This window comes from Podarcis raffonei, chromosome 4 (genome assembly GCF_027172205.1).
Source record: "Podarcis raffonei isolate rPodRaf1 chromosome 4, rPodRaf1.pri, whole genome shotgun sequence".
Classification (NCBI taxonomy): Eukaryota; Metazoa; Chordata; class Lepidosauria; order Squamata; family Lacertidae; genus Podarcis; species Podarcis raffonei.
The window spans coordinates 14052303-14064389 of record NC_070605.1 but is presented as its reverse complement, the minus strand read 5'-3'; the positions used below and the strand labels follow the sequence as shown (position 1 = coordinate 14064389).

General features: G+C 45.9%; 1 protein-coding gene across 28 annotated transcripts in view; it reads left to right on the top strand.

The window, feature by feature from the left end:
* DLG2 (discs large MAGUK scaffold protein 2) overlaps positions 1–12087 on the top strand; it is an 891570-nt gene that overhangs the window by 780798 nt on the left and 98685 nt on the right. Inside the window, exon 1 of one of the 28 annotated variants that reach the window (XM_053385505.1) lies at positions 835–1064. The exons of the other annotated variants lie outside the window; for them this stretch is intronic. The gene's annotated coding sequence lies outside the window, so the exon portion shown is untranslated. Of the gene's footprint in view, positions 1–834; positions 1065–12087 lie in introns of those variants that run through there. 28 annotated transcript variants of the gene reach the window in all.

The window sequence follows — 12087 nt, the reverse complement described above, 5'->3', positions numbered from 1 at the left end:
TCAGACTGCAGACTGAGGATGAATAACTGACCCGAGGCCGAGCTTCATGGCTGAGTGGGGATTTGAACCCGGGCCTCCCGCATCCTAGTCCAAAACTCTTAACCAGTGCCTTTTTTCGGGGGGGGAATGCAGGGGTACGCATACCCCTAAACATTTTGTGAATCTAAGTTTGGCCTCATTGAGGGGCAGCATTTCAATATGAGTAGGAATAATAATAATAATAATAATAATAATAATAATAATAATAATAATAATTTATTTGTTCCCCGCCCATCTGGCTGGGTTTCCCCAGCCACTCTGGGCGGCTTCCAACAAAGATTTAAAATACATTAAAATGTAACTAGGAAAATGAGAGTACACCTAAACATTTTTTTTGGGGGGGGGGAGCACTGCTCTTAACCATCATACCACACTGAGAAGACCCTCTGTGATTTTGCCCATTGCCCACTGAATTTAAACCACCCTCCCTTTCAAGGGGGGTGCTGCTTCCCCACATTGCGTGCCCAAAGTAGTTCACACAGCACACTTGAACAGCAAGGGTGACCCCCTATTTCCTCCCTGCTTTATAAATGAGTTTAGCGCTGACCCAGCTGGGCCTACTTCTGGCACCCTAAATGCCTGTCCTGAACCTCCTGCTGGCCTTAATGCAGACTTGGCCGTTCCACCTTAACAAAGTGCTGTGAGTGACAATTGAGGATGATGCACAGAGCAGAGGGTGGTTGCTGCAGCCTGCCATTGGCTTGAGCTTGTGCATCCTAAGCACCAATTACAGTCCCCGCTGCCAGCTCTAATGTGTTTATTGGGATGAGTTATAACCGAATACATGTACACAGGCTGTGTGTGTGTGTGTGTGTGTGTGTGTGTGTGCCTCATTGAATGACCTCCCTCTGTGATGTAAAATATGAGAGTCTGGGAGCTACCCGTTTTATAATTCATCAGATTCAGTGACTGAGCAGAGCTGCTTGGCTTAATTATAAAGGCAAGTGCGAACTCAGCGGCTGACAGGGGGGATCTTGAAAGAGCTGGAGCACCCTGCTTTTGTTCCAGCGAAACCTGCCTTTTGGGTGAGTGATGAGGCTTCAGTTCTCCTCCCAAATGCCGGCAAATCTGTCTCGTTGCTTTTGAATGCGTCCCTCTGACCTAGGTAGTTGTCACCGGCGCAGGCAGAGGCTTAGAATCATTTCTGTGCCTTGTCATTTTATGACCTGGTGTCAGATTTGGGGGCTGAGAGAAGAGGAAGGGGGGGGAAGTGCATGTCTGAATTCTTCACCAAAATTTTGCAACACTCCCATCTCCCCCCCCAAAAGACACTTCAATAATCATAATATCTAAGTTTCTGGCTTTTTCGGTACGCCAGTCTTGGGGAATGCAACTGAGGATAAATCAAAGGCTAGCATCCCTGCTTTTTGGATGGTTTGCATTTGCTGCTAAGAGGAGAAAGTGATGTAGCTTTTGTTAACTAGAGACAGTGGAGGGGGGGAGAGAGAAAGAGAGAGGGAGAAGAATTTGTTTCTGTCACTATTTCCTGCAATTCTGATATGTGTGTCATTTTGATTCTAATTTAGTCTTGGATAGCTGGATAATTTTGTGTTTCCTGCATCAAGACGCTGGGAGAGACTTGCATGCTAAGGGTTGGTTTTTTTGGGGGTAACCAGTTTCACTGCTCTATGCTAAAAGACAGGTTCAAATGAATTCCAAAAGGGGACCTTTTGTTGCTGTCATTCAGCAAGAAAGGAACAGAGTCCAGTACTTCCCCCGCCATCCTGTCCTGTGTGCGTGTGTTACAGTAAATACCCCAAATTTGGTGGAGGCTGACATTTGCATTTGCATGCTCTCATTCCCCAAGGCAGCGTTTTTTAAAAGTCTGGAAATGCAGAGATGCAGCAGTGAGTGTTGACTATCGCCAAATGGGATTGTCAGCTTCCACAGGCTGGGTGTCCAGCAAAGTGAGAGAAATACGTAATCTAGTTTTAGACAGTCGTGAAATTCATCTTGAGATTAGCAGCTGGTGTAAATGTGAACTTTCACCACTGTAAGATACAGATGTACCGCCCAGCCCCTAAGTATCTATCGCTTTGTGCAGAGGATGATGAAGGAGCTCAGAAAAGCTTGTGCCACAGTAAACGTGTTAAATCTTCAGTGTGGCACAAGATCCGTGGTTGTTCTAGATTGAAATGAATGATGTGTGCACCCCAAATCTTGGATGAAAACGACATTGGGGAAGAAAGCCTGCTATGGACTCTGATCCCCCTGTTGCTGCATGCTGTTGTTGATTATTTATTTAAGTAAACAACAGGCAGTTATTCATTGCTTTCGTTGCTCCTTGCTTTGTGTTGACCTGTACTTCAAGTAGTGTGGGGGGGGGGAGAGAGAGCGCGCAATTAATTTACACCAGATCCTCCCCCTGGGAGCTCTGCAAGATCAATAAGTCCATCATTTCTTAGTTTTACTTGAAAGAACTCTAAAGCATTTTTCATATCCCTCTATTTATCTATTTCATTTCGTGTGTTTGTGTGTGTGTTTCATCATACACATACAGTATAGACATATTTGCTTGTCATCAAAGGCAACTCAGCATGGATCAGTCTCTGGGATCCAAGACACTTGAAGAACAACACCTGGTGGCTTACCGTAATACTTTTCTGGCTGGTAGTCTGCAAGGCTTCATTGATCGCTGCTATGATTTGCCTTGTTCCTCGCCACTGCCTTTGCACAGGCTGCTGCCACGTGCTACTGTAGCCCAGGGGCTAAGAGGCCAAGCAGCGAACCACCAAGTGCCCAGTTCGTATCTTACCAAGGCCACCAACTCACTTGGTAGCCTTTGTGTTAAGATTTAGCAGCATTGTTCTTGGCCCTAAATATGCTGGTTTCTCCCAGTCTCAACCTTCTTCCCTGCAGTCAGGGATGGTAAAAAGACCTCACAGGGTTGTTTTGTAGCAATTTCTGGGAGGGTCATGAAAACGAAGTGCTTTTAACACCCTAACTGCAATTTAAATGCTAAGCATCTTTAACAAATTATATATCTGAGCCTTTTTGAGCGGATATTTTCGAAAAAGGGGAGGGGGGTCTTTCTCCTTGGAAGGGAAGAAGGGCAAAGATACACTTTCCTTTGGGAAGACCCCAAGTGGGAGGGCGAAGGAATGAGGATATTTTTAGCAACGAAGTACACTGCTCCTCATTGTCTCCTGAAAATCAAATTAAGCTAATTTGTGGGAAAGAGCGGGGTCGGTGGAATTGCACATGTTTTCCCTCTCTGGCAGATGTCTACAATTAATGCCAGCAGTTATGGGTTCCACTCACCCCACCCCACTCCACCCAAACACACACACACACACCTACCTGCTTATCTGGTGATGCACAACTTTTAAATGATCTTTCGCCCTTCCATCTACCATGCGCTGAAATAGAAAGCTGCTCATAGTCCCTCCCTATCTCCATCTACTGTCTACTCCTCCTAAGGCCTCGGACAGAGGTTTTTCCAAGTCGAGCTCCCCACCCCCACCCCAAGTGAAGATCCCACAGATTGAAACATGTCCTCTGCTACTATCCAGGTTGGTGGAAACAAAACTGGATTGTGAAGAGCTCCAACGTGATCTCTCCGAGCTCGGTGAGCGGAGACTTTGGCAAATGCGAGGGTATAGTGATGTCCATTGGGACAACAGCAGCAGCAAACACCCCTAGCTTCACATATAGCTTTGCAACTCCCTTCCAATTAAATATTAGACTGGCACCATCTCGTTTGCCTTTTGTGGTGCCTACTGCCTCGAAACAAGCCTTCTAAGTAGAAATCTTCCCCAATCTGTCTCTGTACTGGAATTGTTTTAAATGTGTTTTATTTCCTTTATTGCCTTTCTCCCTGGGTTCTTTTCGGAGGAAGGGCAGAATATAAATGTATTGAATTGATGAATTCATGAACACTGATTTTTTTTGGGGGGAGGGGGGCATCTCTGCTGGCAAGTGACTGACCAGCAAAGAGTATATTGAGGCTCTGCATTGAAAATGTCAATCCGGTGCCTGGGAGCTGTGAAAAAGGCAAATTTCACGTTCAGGATAATTAGTAAAGGGACTGAATAAAATTGCCAATATTGTAAGGTCTTTTTTTTTTTACAAATTTGCTGTTGCTGTTGCTGTGGTTGGTTGCTACCCTGTCTATCAGGACAGAAATCCTTCCAAGTAACAAAAGATCTGTTAAGGAAGCAAAGTAGCCATATTCGAACGTTGAGTATTTATCAGGATCTTTTCCACAGGGCACTTGTGACAGATGACCCTATGGAGATCGCTGTGGGGTGGGAAGGAAATGTCTAGGTGTAGCATCCCTGATGCCATTTTCGCCTGCCTCCCTCTTTTACAGTTCTGATTGCTTCATCTCAAACAGGATATTCTAGAGTTGGGTGGTGTGCAGAAAAGAGCAGCCCAAATTGATCAGGAGGAAAAAGAAGTGAGTAATGGAGGAAGGTCAAGACAGAGGTGTATAAAATTAGGTGTGGTGTGGTGGAGAGATGGAAGTTCTTCTGGCCATCCCTGGAACCCAATAACACCATCCCAGTGAAGCTGGGAGCTGGGAGGTTCAGCATGGAAGAAGGGAGATGATTCTTCACACAGTGTATTGAATTTGCTTCCACAAGGTGTGCCGAGGGCCACCAACTTATCTCGGAGAATCATAGAGTTGGAAGGGACCCTGGGGGTCATCTTGTCCAACCCCCCTGCAATGCAGGAACATGCAGCTGTCCCTGCACCACACTGAGCCAGTGTGGTGTAGTGGTTAAAAGCGGTGGACTTGTAATCTGGTGAACCGGGTTCGCTTCCCCGCTCCTCCACATGCAGCTGCTGGGTGACCTTGGGCTAGTCACACTTCTCTGAAGTCTCTCAGCCTCACTCACCTCACAGAGTGTTTGTTGTGGGGGAGGAAGGGAAAGGAGAATGTTAGCTGCTTTGAGACTCCTTCGGGTAGTGATAAAGCGGGATATCAAATCCAAACTCCTCCTCCTCTTCTTCTTCTTCTTCTTCTTCTTCTTCTTCTTCTTCTTCTTCTTCGGAATCGAACCTTCAACCTTGGTGTTGTCAGCACCGCACTCTAACCGACTGAGCTATCCAGCGTTTCTTATTCAGAAATTAAGAGGGCTTTCAAAGGGTGTTAGGCAAATCTCTATAGGATAAGGCGAGCCATACTGCATCCAGAATGAAAGGCACCTTGCTTCTGAATATCCGTGCTAGGGACCAAAGTGGGAAATGGTTATTGCCCTCAGGTCTTTGAGAGGGTCGCGGTTTATGCTAGAGCGTATGCCTTGCTGCAAGAGTACATATCCTTTGCACGCAGAAGGTCCCCCAGGTTCAATCCCCAGCACAATCCCTTGCGCTTCCAGGTAAGGGAGAGCCTCTGGCAGCCAGTGTAGAAAATATTGAGCTACAGTAAATGGTCCAATGGGTCTCACTCTGTATAAAGAAGCTCCCAATAGATCTACGCCCTGCTTGTGAGCTTCCCGTAGTCATCTGGTTGGCCACTGTGGAAATCAGGATGTTGGACTGTATAGGCTTTGGCCCTGATCCAGCAGGGCTCGTCTTGTGTTCTTATATTTATATGCATACTAGAATATTTCTTGTTCATCTGAAAGCATCCTTTCAATATCAGATTTATTTATTTTTTCAGAAATAGTAAGCCTGAAAGTCTATGAACCCCTCTCCCATTCTTTCTGCAGACTCTGCAACTGCATCCATCTGTCAGAGTATTTGCATTGTGCTTATCACCATGGGTACCATTATAAGCGATGCTGGGGAAACGAACCATAAAAATATGCACACTGCAGCTGGGGGAATAAACAAATGAAGGCGCTCGGCAGAGGACTGTTGGGGCGGTCTGGCAACTAGTGAGCTGTATAACTAAGTTAGCGTGGTTCAAATGATAGTAATGGACATAAGCCTGGGAAATCTTGGCTCAGGCCTCTTAGTCAGAGACATTTGATGAACTCTGGAGCAGATAATCCCCTCTCTCAGATACACAGTGCAATCCTGTGCACATCTACTCAGAAGTAAGCCCCGTTGAGTTGAATGCAGCTTTCTTCTAGGTGAGTATCGGACTTCCGCCTCACTTTTCTAAACATAAAACCAGATTCAAACTTTGTAAAATCGCTATTAGAAGCTTACAGGCTCGCTTCCGGAAAAGTTGGAATGTTGGTGCATATTCCATAGCATCGCATGAGCTTAAATCAGTGTCAGATGTTTTGTGGCCAGATGTGCAATATAGCATCATACCCTCTAACTGCTTGAGGGTGTATAGTACCCCAGAGGAGGACATGGCTGGCTGGCAGGAACCCTCAACTCGAGCTGTTCTCCTAGGAGGTCAGAGTTTCCTGCAAGGTTTCGTTGCGTAACATTAAAACTAAAACTGCAGGGACAAGACTTAATGTGCTTGACTTAAGCTAGCATGGCTTGCTTGTCTTGAAGAAAATTGGTCCAAACCTGGGGCGCCACCACTGTGAAGGCTCTCCCCCATTTAATGGAAGATGGAAGAGCCCTAGTTCAGTAGCAGAGTATCTGCTTTGCATCAGGAAGGTTCAATCCTGGGTATCTCCAGGTAGAGCTCCCATCTGAAACCCTAGCGAGCTGCAGCCAGTCATGGGAGACGATGCTGAGCTAGATGGAACAATGTTGCCTGATGCCATTCTGTGCTCTTATTGTGGTCATTGTTTTGGGGACGGATGACTTGCCCTTTTCCCTTTTTTTGCAGTGGGTTATGAGTCTATAAACTGATCCGTTGAAATGAAGTCCAGAAATATTGGAGGTGGCACTCTGCTTCAGTAGTAAGCTGCCAGAATTATACTGAAACAGGTGGCCAAAATGTATTTTGGAGGGGGCTAGCATTTGTTCCTTCCAGTCTGGCATGCTGTGGCACCCATTGCGTTTGACAACGGCTGGCATGGGAGATTCTGGGCATGTTGTGGCTGAAATCCCATGCGCTTTTGAAAGGGGCTTACAGCTACTCTGGTATCAATCAGCGTGCATCAACCACCATCAAACAAATCACACCTTTTCAGCTTTAAATGCTGCCATACTCTTCCAGCCAGAACGTCCCAGGTTCAGCTCCCAGTTTCTCCAAGTAGGGCTGGGGAAACCTCCTGGTCTGCAACTCTAGAGAGCTTCTGCCAGTCAGTGTAGACAATACTGAGTTAGATGGACCAGTGGTCCAACTCAGTGCAAGGCAGCTCCCTGTGCTATCCCTGCTGGTGGTCTGCATTGAATTAAAACCAGGCTAAGAAACCCTGGTTTTGTCCCCACTTCCATTTCCTTGACTGCCTCCTGCACTTCTCTCCAGGAAAACTGAAAAGAGTGGGGCAAAGCCTTGGCAGTTTCCCCAATGCTTTAAAAAAGAAAGTCTACTTCTGTGCACATCTGCAAGGTTGCTATTCATAGCACATGCGAAATGCGCTGGCTTTCTGCGTCGAATGCTGAGGACCCCGTGCACTTGAAAGAGCACATTTTTAGCCCTGAAGCCCTCAAGCTTTATACGTGAAGGGAAAGCATATGGTTTTTGCATGACACCTCCCCAAAATATAACAGATATAGCTCAGTGGTAGAGCATCTGATTAGCACACATGATTTCCTAGTTTCAGTCCCCAGTATCTCCAGGTAGAGAAGTCCTGTCAAAAATGCTGGAGAGTCGCTGCTAGTTATTGTACATACATCATACTGAACTAGGTAAACCAGTGGCCTGATCCAGTAACCAGCAGCTTCCAGTGATTCTTCATTGGAGCTAAATGGAGATGCTTATGGTGCTGTTGCAGAGGCTGTAATGTCTCCTGTTAAACCACTGTGCTTGCTTTCCATGCATAAAGTCCCAGGTTCAATCCTGGGCATGTTCAGGTAGGGAATGTTGATTGTCAGAAGCCCTGCCAGTCAGAGTAGAATAATAATAATAATAATAATAATAATAATAATAATAATAATAATTTATTTATATCCCAGCCACTCTGGGCGGCTTCCAAAAAATATTAAAATACTGTAATACATCAAACATTAAAAGCTTCCCTAAACAGGGCTGCCTTCAGATGTCTTCTAAAGGTCTGGTAGTTGTTCTTCTCTTTGACATCTGGTGGGAGGGTGTTCCACAGGGTGGGTGCCACTACCGAGAAGGCCCTCTGCCTGGTTCCCTGTAACTTGGCTTCTCGCAGTGAGGGAACTGCCAGAAGGCCCTCGGTGCTGGACCTCAGTGTCCGGGTAGAATGATGGGGGTGGAGACGCTCCTTCAGAGCTAGATGGGCCAGTGCGTTTGACTTGGTGTCATGCAGCTTTCTATGTTCTCATGTGTTCAGTGAATGGGTGAGAGGAAAGCAGAATTGCACCCGCCAGACACGTTCTCTAACACCGGCACATGGGGCTCAGGGTTTCCATTTGCAGGTGGAACGCTACATGGGGCTTTCTCAGTAATGCCTAATGGGAAGCTGCTGTCTACAGACAGCAGACATGGTGATGTTGGGAGAATGGACGGTGGGTTTGATCCTGCTCCCTCATAATGCATCATGTGTGTGCGCATGCATGCATGCATGCAGGAAGCTGCATTAGAGGAGCACACCTATTGCCACGGGTTGTAAGAAGGCAGCAATTGCCATCCCAACCTATATTTGTCACAGTTAGCGCCGTTTCCATTTTGCTGCACTTCGGTTTCCCCCAAATGCAACATATTTTGTCTCTCTGCCTGCTATTTTACGTGAGTTATGTAACTGTTCATCTAACTTTCACAAATTACATTCATTTCAATGCAAAGGGAACATGAAAACAAATTTTAAAAAGTAATTGATTACAAGTTTTTTGTGGACTTTTTTTTTAAAAAAAAACTAGTCCAGCAACAACATGAACAAATCCCAGTTTTATCTGTATGTCTGACTTCCATTCCTGACCATAGATGAGCATACAAACTGCTGCAATTTCCACTTCCTTTTCCATTTTTATCTGAATTCTTCAACATCCTTTCTGTTGCCAGGCTCACTGAATCTCTGCTAAGTGATGGTTAGAATCTAGATTTTACTATTCTTTCTCAGGAGGAACATCTGAGACATTCTGAGAGGGGTTTGCAGAAATTGCACTTCTCCAGATGACCTGTTTACTGAGCATTCGTTCTGTTTTGCTGGCATGAAGTTTATGCAGAGGTTAAATTATATCCCGTCTTTATTGTGCATTTCTGTTGATCATTCTTCCTGCATTCACCCTGATTTGCTTTTGGGGGAGATTTAAACGTCTTCCCGTTAGCCATTTGTTCATCCCACACTTTTCAGTGCACTTTCCTCCTGCACCTTCTAAACTGCAAAAGAGTTGATTCCTTTTTCAAGTGGATTTTTAATGCTAGGGCGGCAGAGCAATTGCACCCACTTTAATTGCAGAAACCTAAAGTTATTGTGGAGGGACGCGGGTGGCGCTGTGGGTTAAACCACAGAGCCTAGGACTTGCTAATCAGAAGGTTGGCAGTTCGAATCCCCACAACAGGGTGAGCTCCCATTGCTCTGTCCCTGCTCCTGCCAACCTAGCGGTTCGAAAGCATGTCAAAGTGCAAGTAGATAAATAGGTACTGCTCCAGCGGGAAGGTAAACGGCATTTCCGTGCGCTTCTCTGGTTCACCAGAAGCAGCTCAGTCATGCTGGCCTCATGACCCAGAAGCTGTACGCCAGCTCCTTCAGCCAATAAAGCGAGATGAGTGCTGCAACCCCAGAGTCGGCCACGACTGGACCTAATGGTCAGGGGTTCCTTTACCTTTAAAGTTATTGTGTGTGCATGGTTCCTGCAAACTAATGAGTATGTTAAGGCTCCTTAGTACCATAGAAGCTAGGGTGCATATTTTAAATGCTCCCCTCTCCGTTAGAAAAACAAAAACAACCTCCCTGCATGTAGAAAAGCTGCTTCTCTGGGGAAATGGTTTGTCATAGCTTGCTCCTTGATATGCTTGATTAGTAGGTTTGGGGAGTATTCAAAAGGATCACCACATGCACTCACTAGAAGCCTCAAGTTGTACAGTCCAGAATCCCAACGCCTCATTCCACAGGGTTTGTGCAAAGGCTCTTTTTTGCTTTCTCAGTTCAAGACTCAGTTCAAGACTGTAGCCCCCATGGAAGTGTAAAGGTCAGCCATCTTTAGAATGAATATATGTGACGGTCAGAAATGATAGGACAGGATGTTTTTATTCCTTGGCGATGTCTCACTATGCCATTTAAATGTATTGATCACGCAAGGAACGCAGGCTGAACGTGATTCTACAAACGAAAAACAAGTTCAGATCTATTTTCTGCATGTTTCAGAAGAAGCAGCCGCTGCACAATGTACAGAGCCGGCAAGAATCTAAAAGTGTTCCAAAAGTCATCCCTTAGCAACAGCATAATTAGGCAAACAACAAGCCATATTGCCACATTCGGCAATGCAGAAATGTAAGACTAAATGAAGCAATCCTCAGAGGTGTTAAAACTTAATGCAATTATAAATCATGATGTGCGGGGGGGAGGGACTCAGGGTCTTAGAATCTCTGTGTTTTGCATTACATGTCAGAAAGGGGACCAGACAGCCTGGGTGATCAGTAAAGTTCATAGCAGCTGCCCTTGAGGCATCATATAGGCCTTGATGTTGCATTCTGCCTATGGGATGGGAGCTTCGATATCCAGTCTTCCTTCTCTGTGGCATATTGAGGGGTGGATACAGCAGACGCTGTCTTGATCTGGCCAGTGAACCATATTGTTGATCTCCTTTATCCCTTGTAGTCCAAATTTGACAGGTGGGTGGAGACACTTGCCTGCCTATCACCCCATGTGACAGCGATGCCCACAGGGGTCTTGCAGAGTGCTTTGCAACATGCCCACAAAAAAGTGCTTTTGCAATGCTCTCTGCAAGGCAGCCCTTTGAAAGGGGCTCGTGACTCCCCTTGCAAAGTAGTTCAGCTGCAGACCAGCTGTTTGGCAGAGCGCTGCTGAGTATGAGTGATCCGCCTGCATTTCTGAAGGAAGAACTAGGTGACAGAGAAGTCAGTGCTGGTTGTGTCAGGAGCCACCCCTATAAAACGCACGCATGATGTTCAAGGGACGAGGCCACAAGATGACATAATAATGGGGAGAGGGGTGGTCATTCTCCTGTCCATGGTGACAGACTCAGAACCATCAGGAATCGTCTGCACAACCCATACATGAAAATGCAAGTTGGGCGTGCCAAACCGTAATCAGCCGCATTGTGCTTTGCTTTCCATAGTTATTTATTTCTCCATTTAACGCAAATTGCTGCACTGGGTGGCATGGAGGTGAGGCTTGTTAAAAGGGTGCAGATCAGCCAACAACGTTGCGGTGCAAGGCCTTCCAATTAGCTGTGGCTTTGAGAATCTGGAGGCAGCTGCACAAGTAGGAGAAAATATATGGTTTCTCAGAGTGAATTGCTTTTAACAAGAGATGGCTGGTTTGCAGATTAATGCCGATACTCTCACTTTAATGGATAGGCTGGCAGTTTAAAGTGTTTGTTTGTTCATTTGTTTAGCTATAATGAAAAGCAGTGTCATCCAGCAGATTAAATAGCCTTTGCATTTAGATACAGGAGACAAGAGTCGACATATGAATCTGTCCTGTGCAAAGTCAAACTGCCGGTTCAAATAGCCTAGTATTGCCCACTCTGAATGGCAGCAGCTCTCCAGGGTCTCAGGCGGAGGACAGTTGTCTGGTTCATACTTGGGAATCACACTTAGGAAGCTGCCTTATACTGAATCATACCACTGGTCCATCTAGCTCAATATTGTCTACACTGACTGGCAGCAGCTCTTCAGAGTTTCAGGCAGGTGTCTTTCCCAGCCCTTCCTGGAGATGCCGGGGATTGAACCTGTGACTTTTGCCTTTCCAGGTGCTTTTTAACAGGAGATGCCAAGGATTGCTGCCCCACTGAGCTTCACTCTAATTAAGATCTCCAATTCAGTTTTCGGGTTGAGAGCTGGCTTGTGCATGCATGCCATCATTCAATAACACATCCAGTTACTTCCAGAATCATAGAATCATAGAACTGTAGAGTTGGAAGGGGCCCCAAAGGTCACCCCCTGCAATGCAGAAATCTCAGCTAAAGCACCCATGACAGGTGGCCATC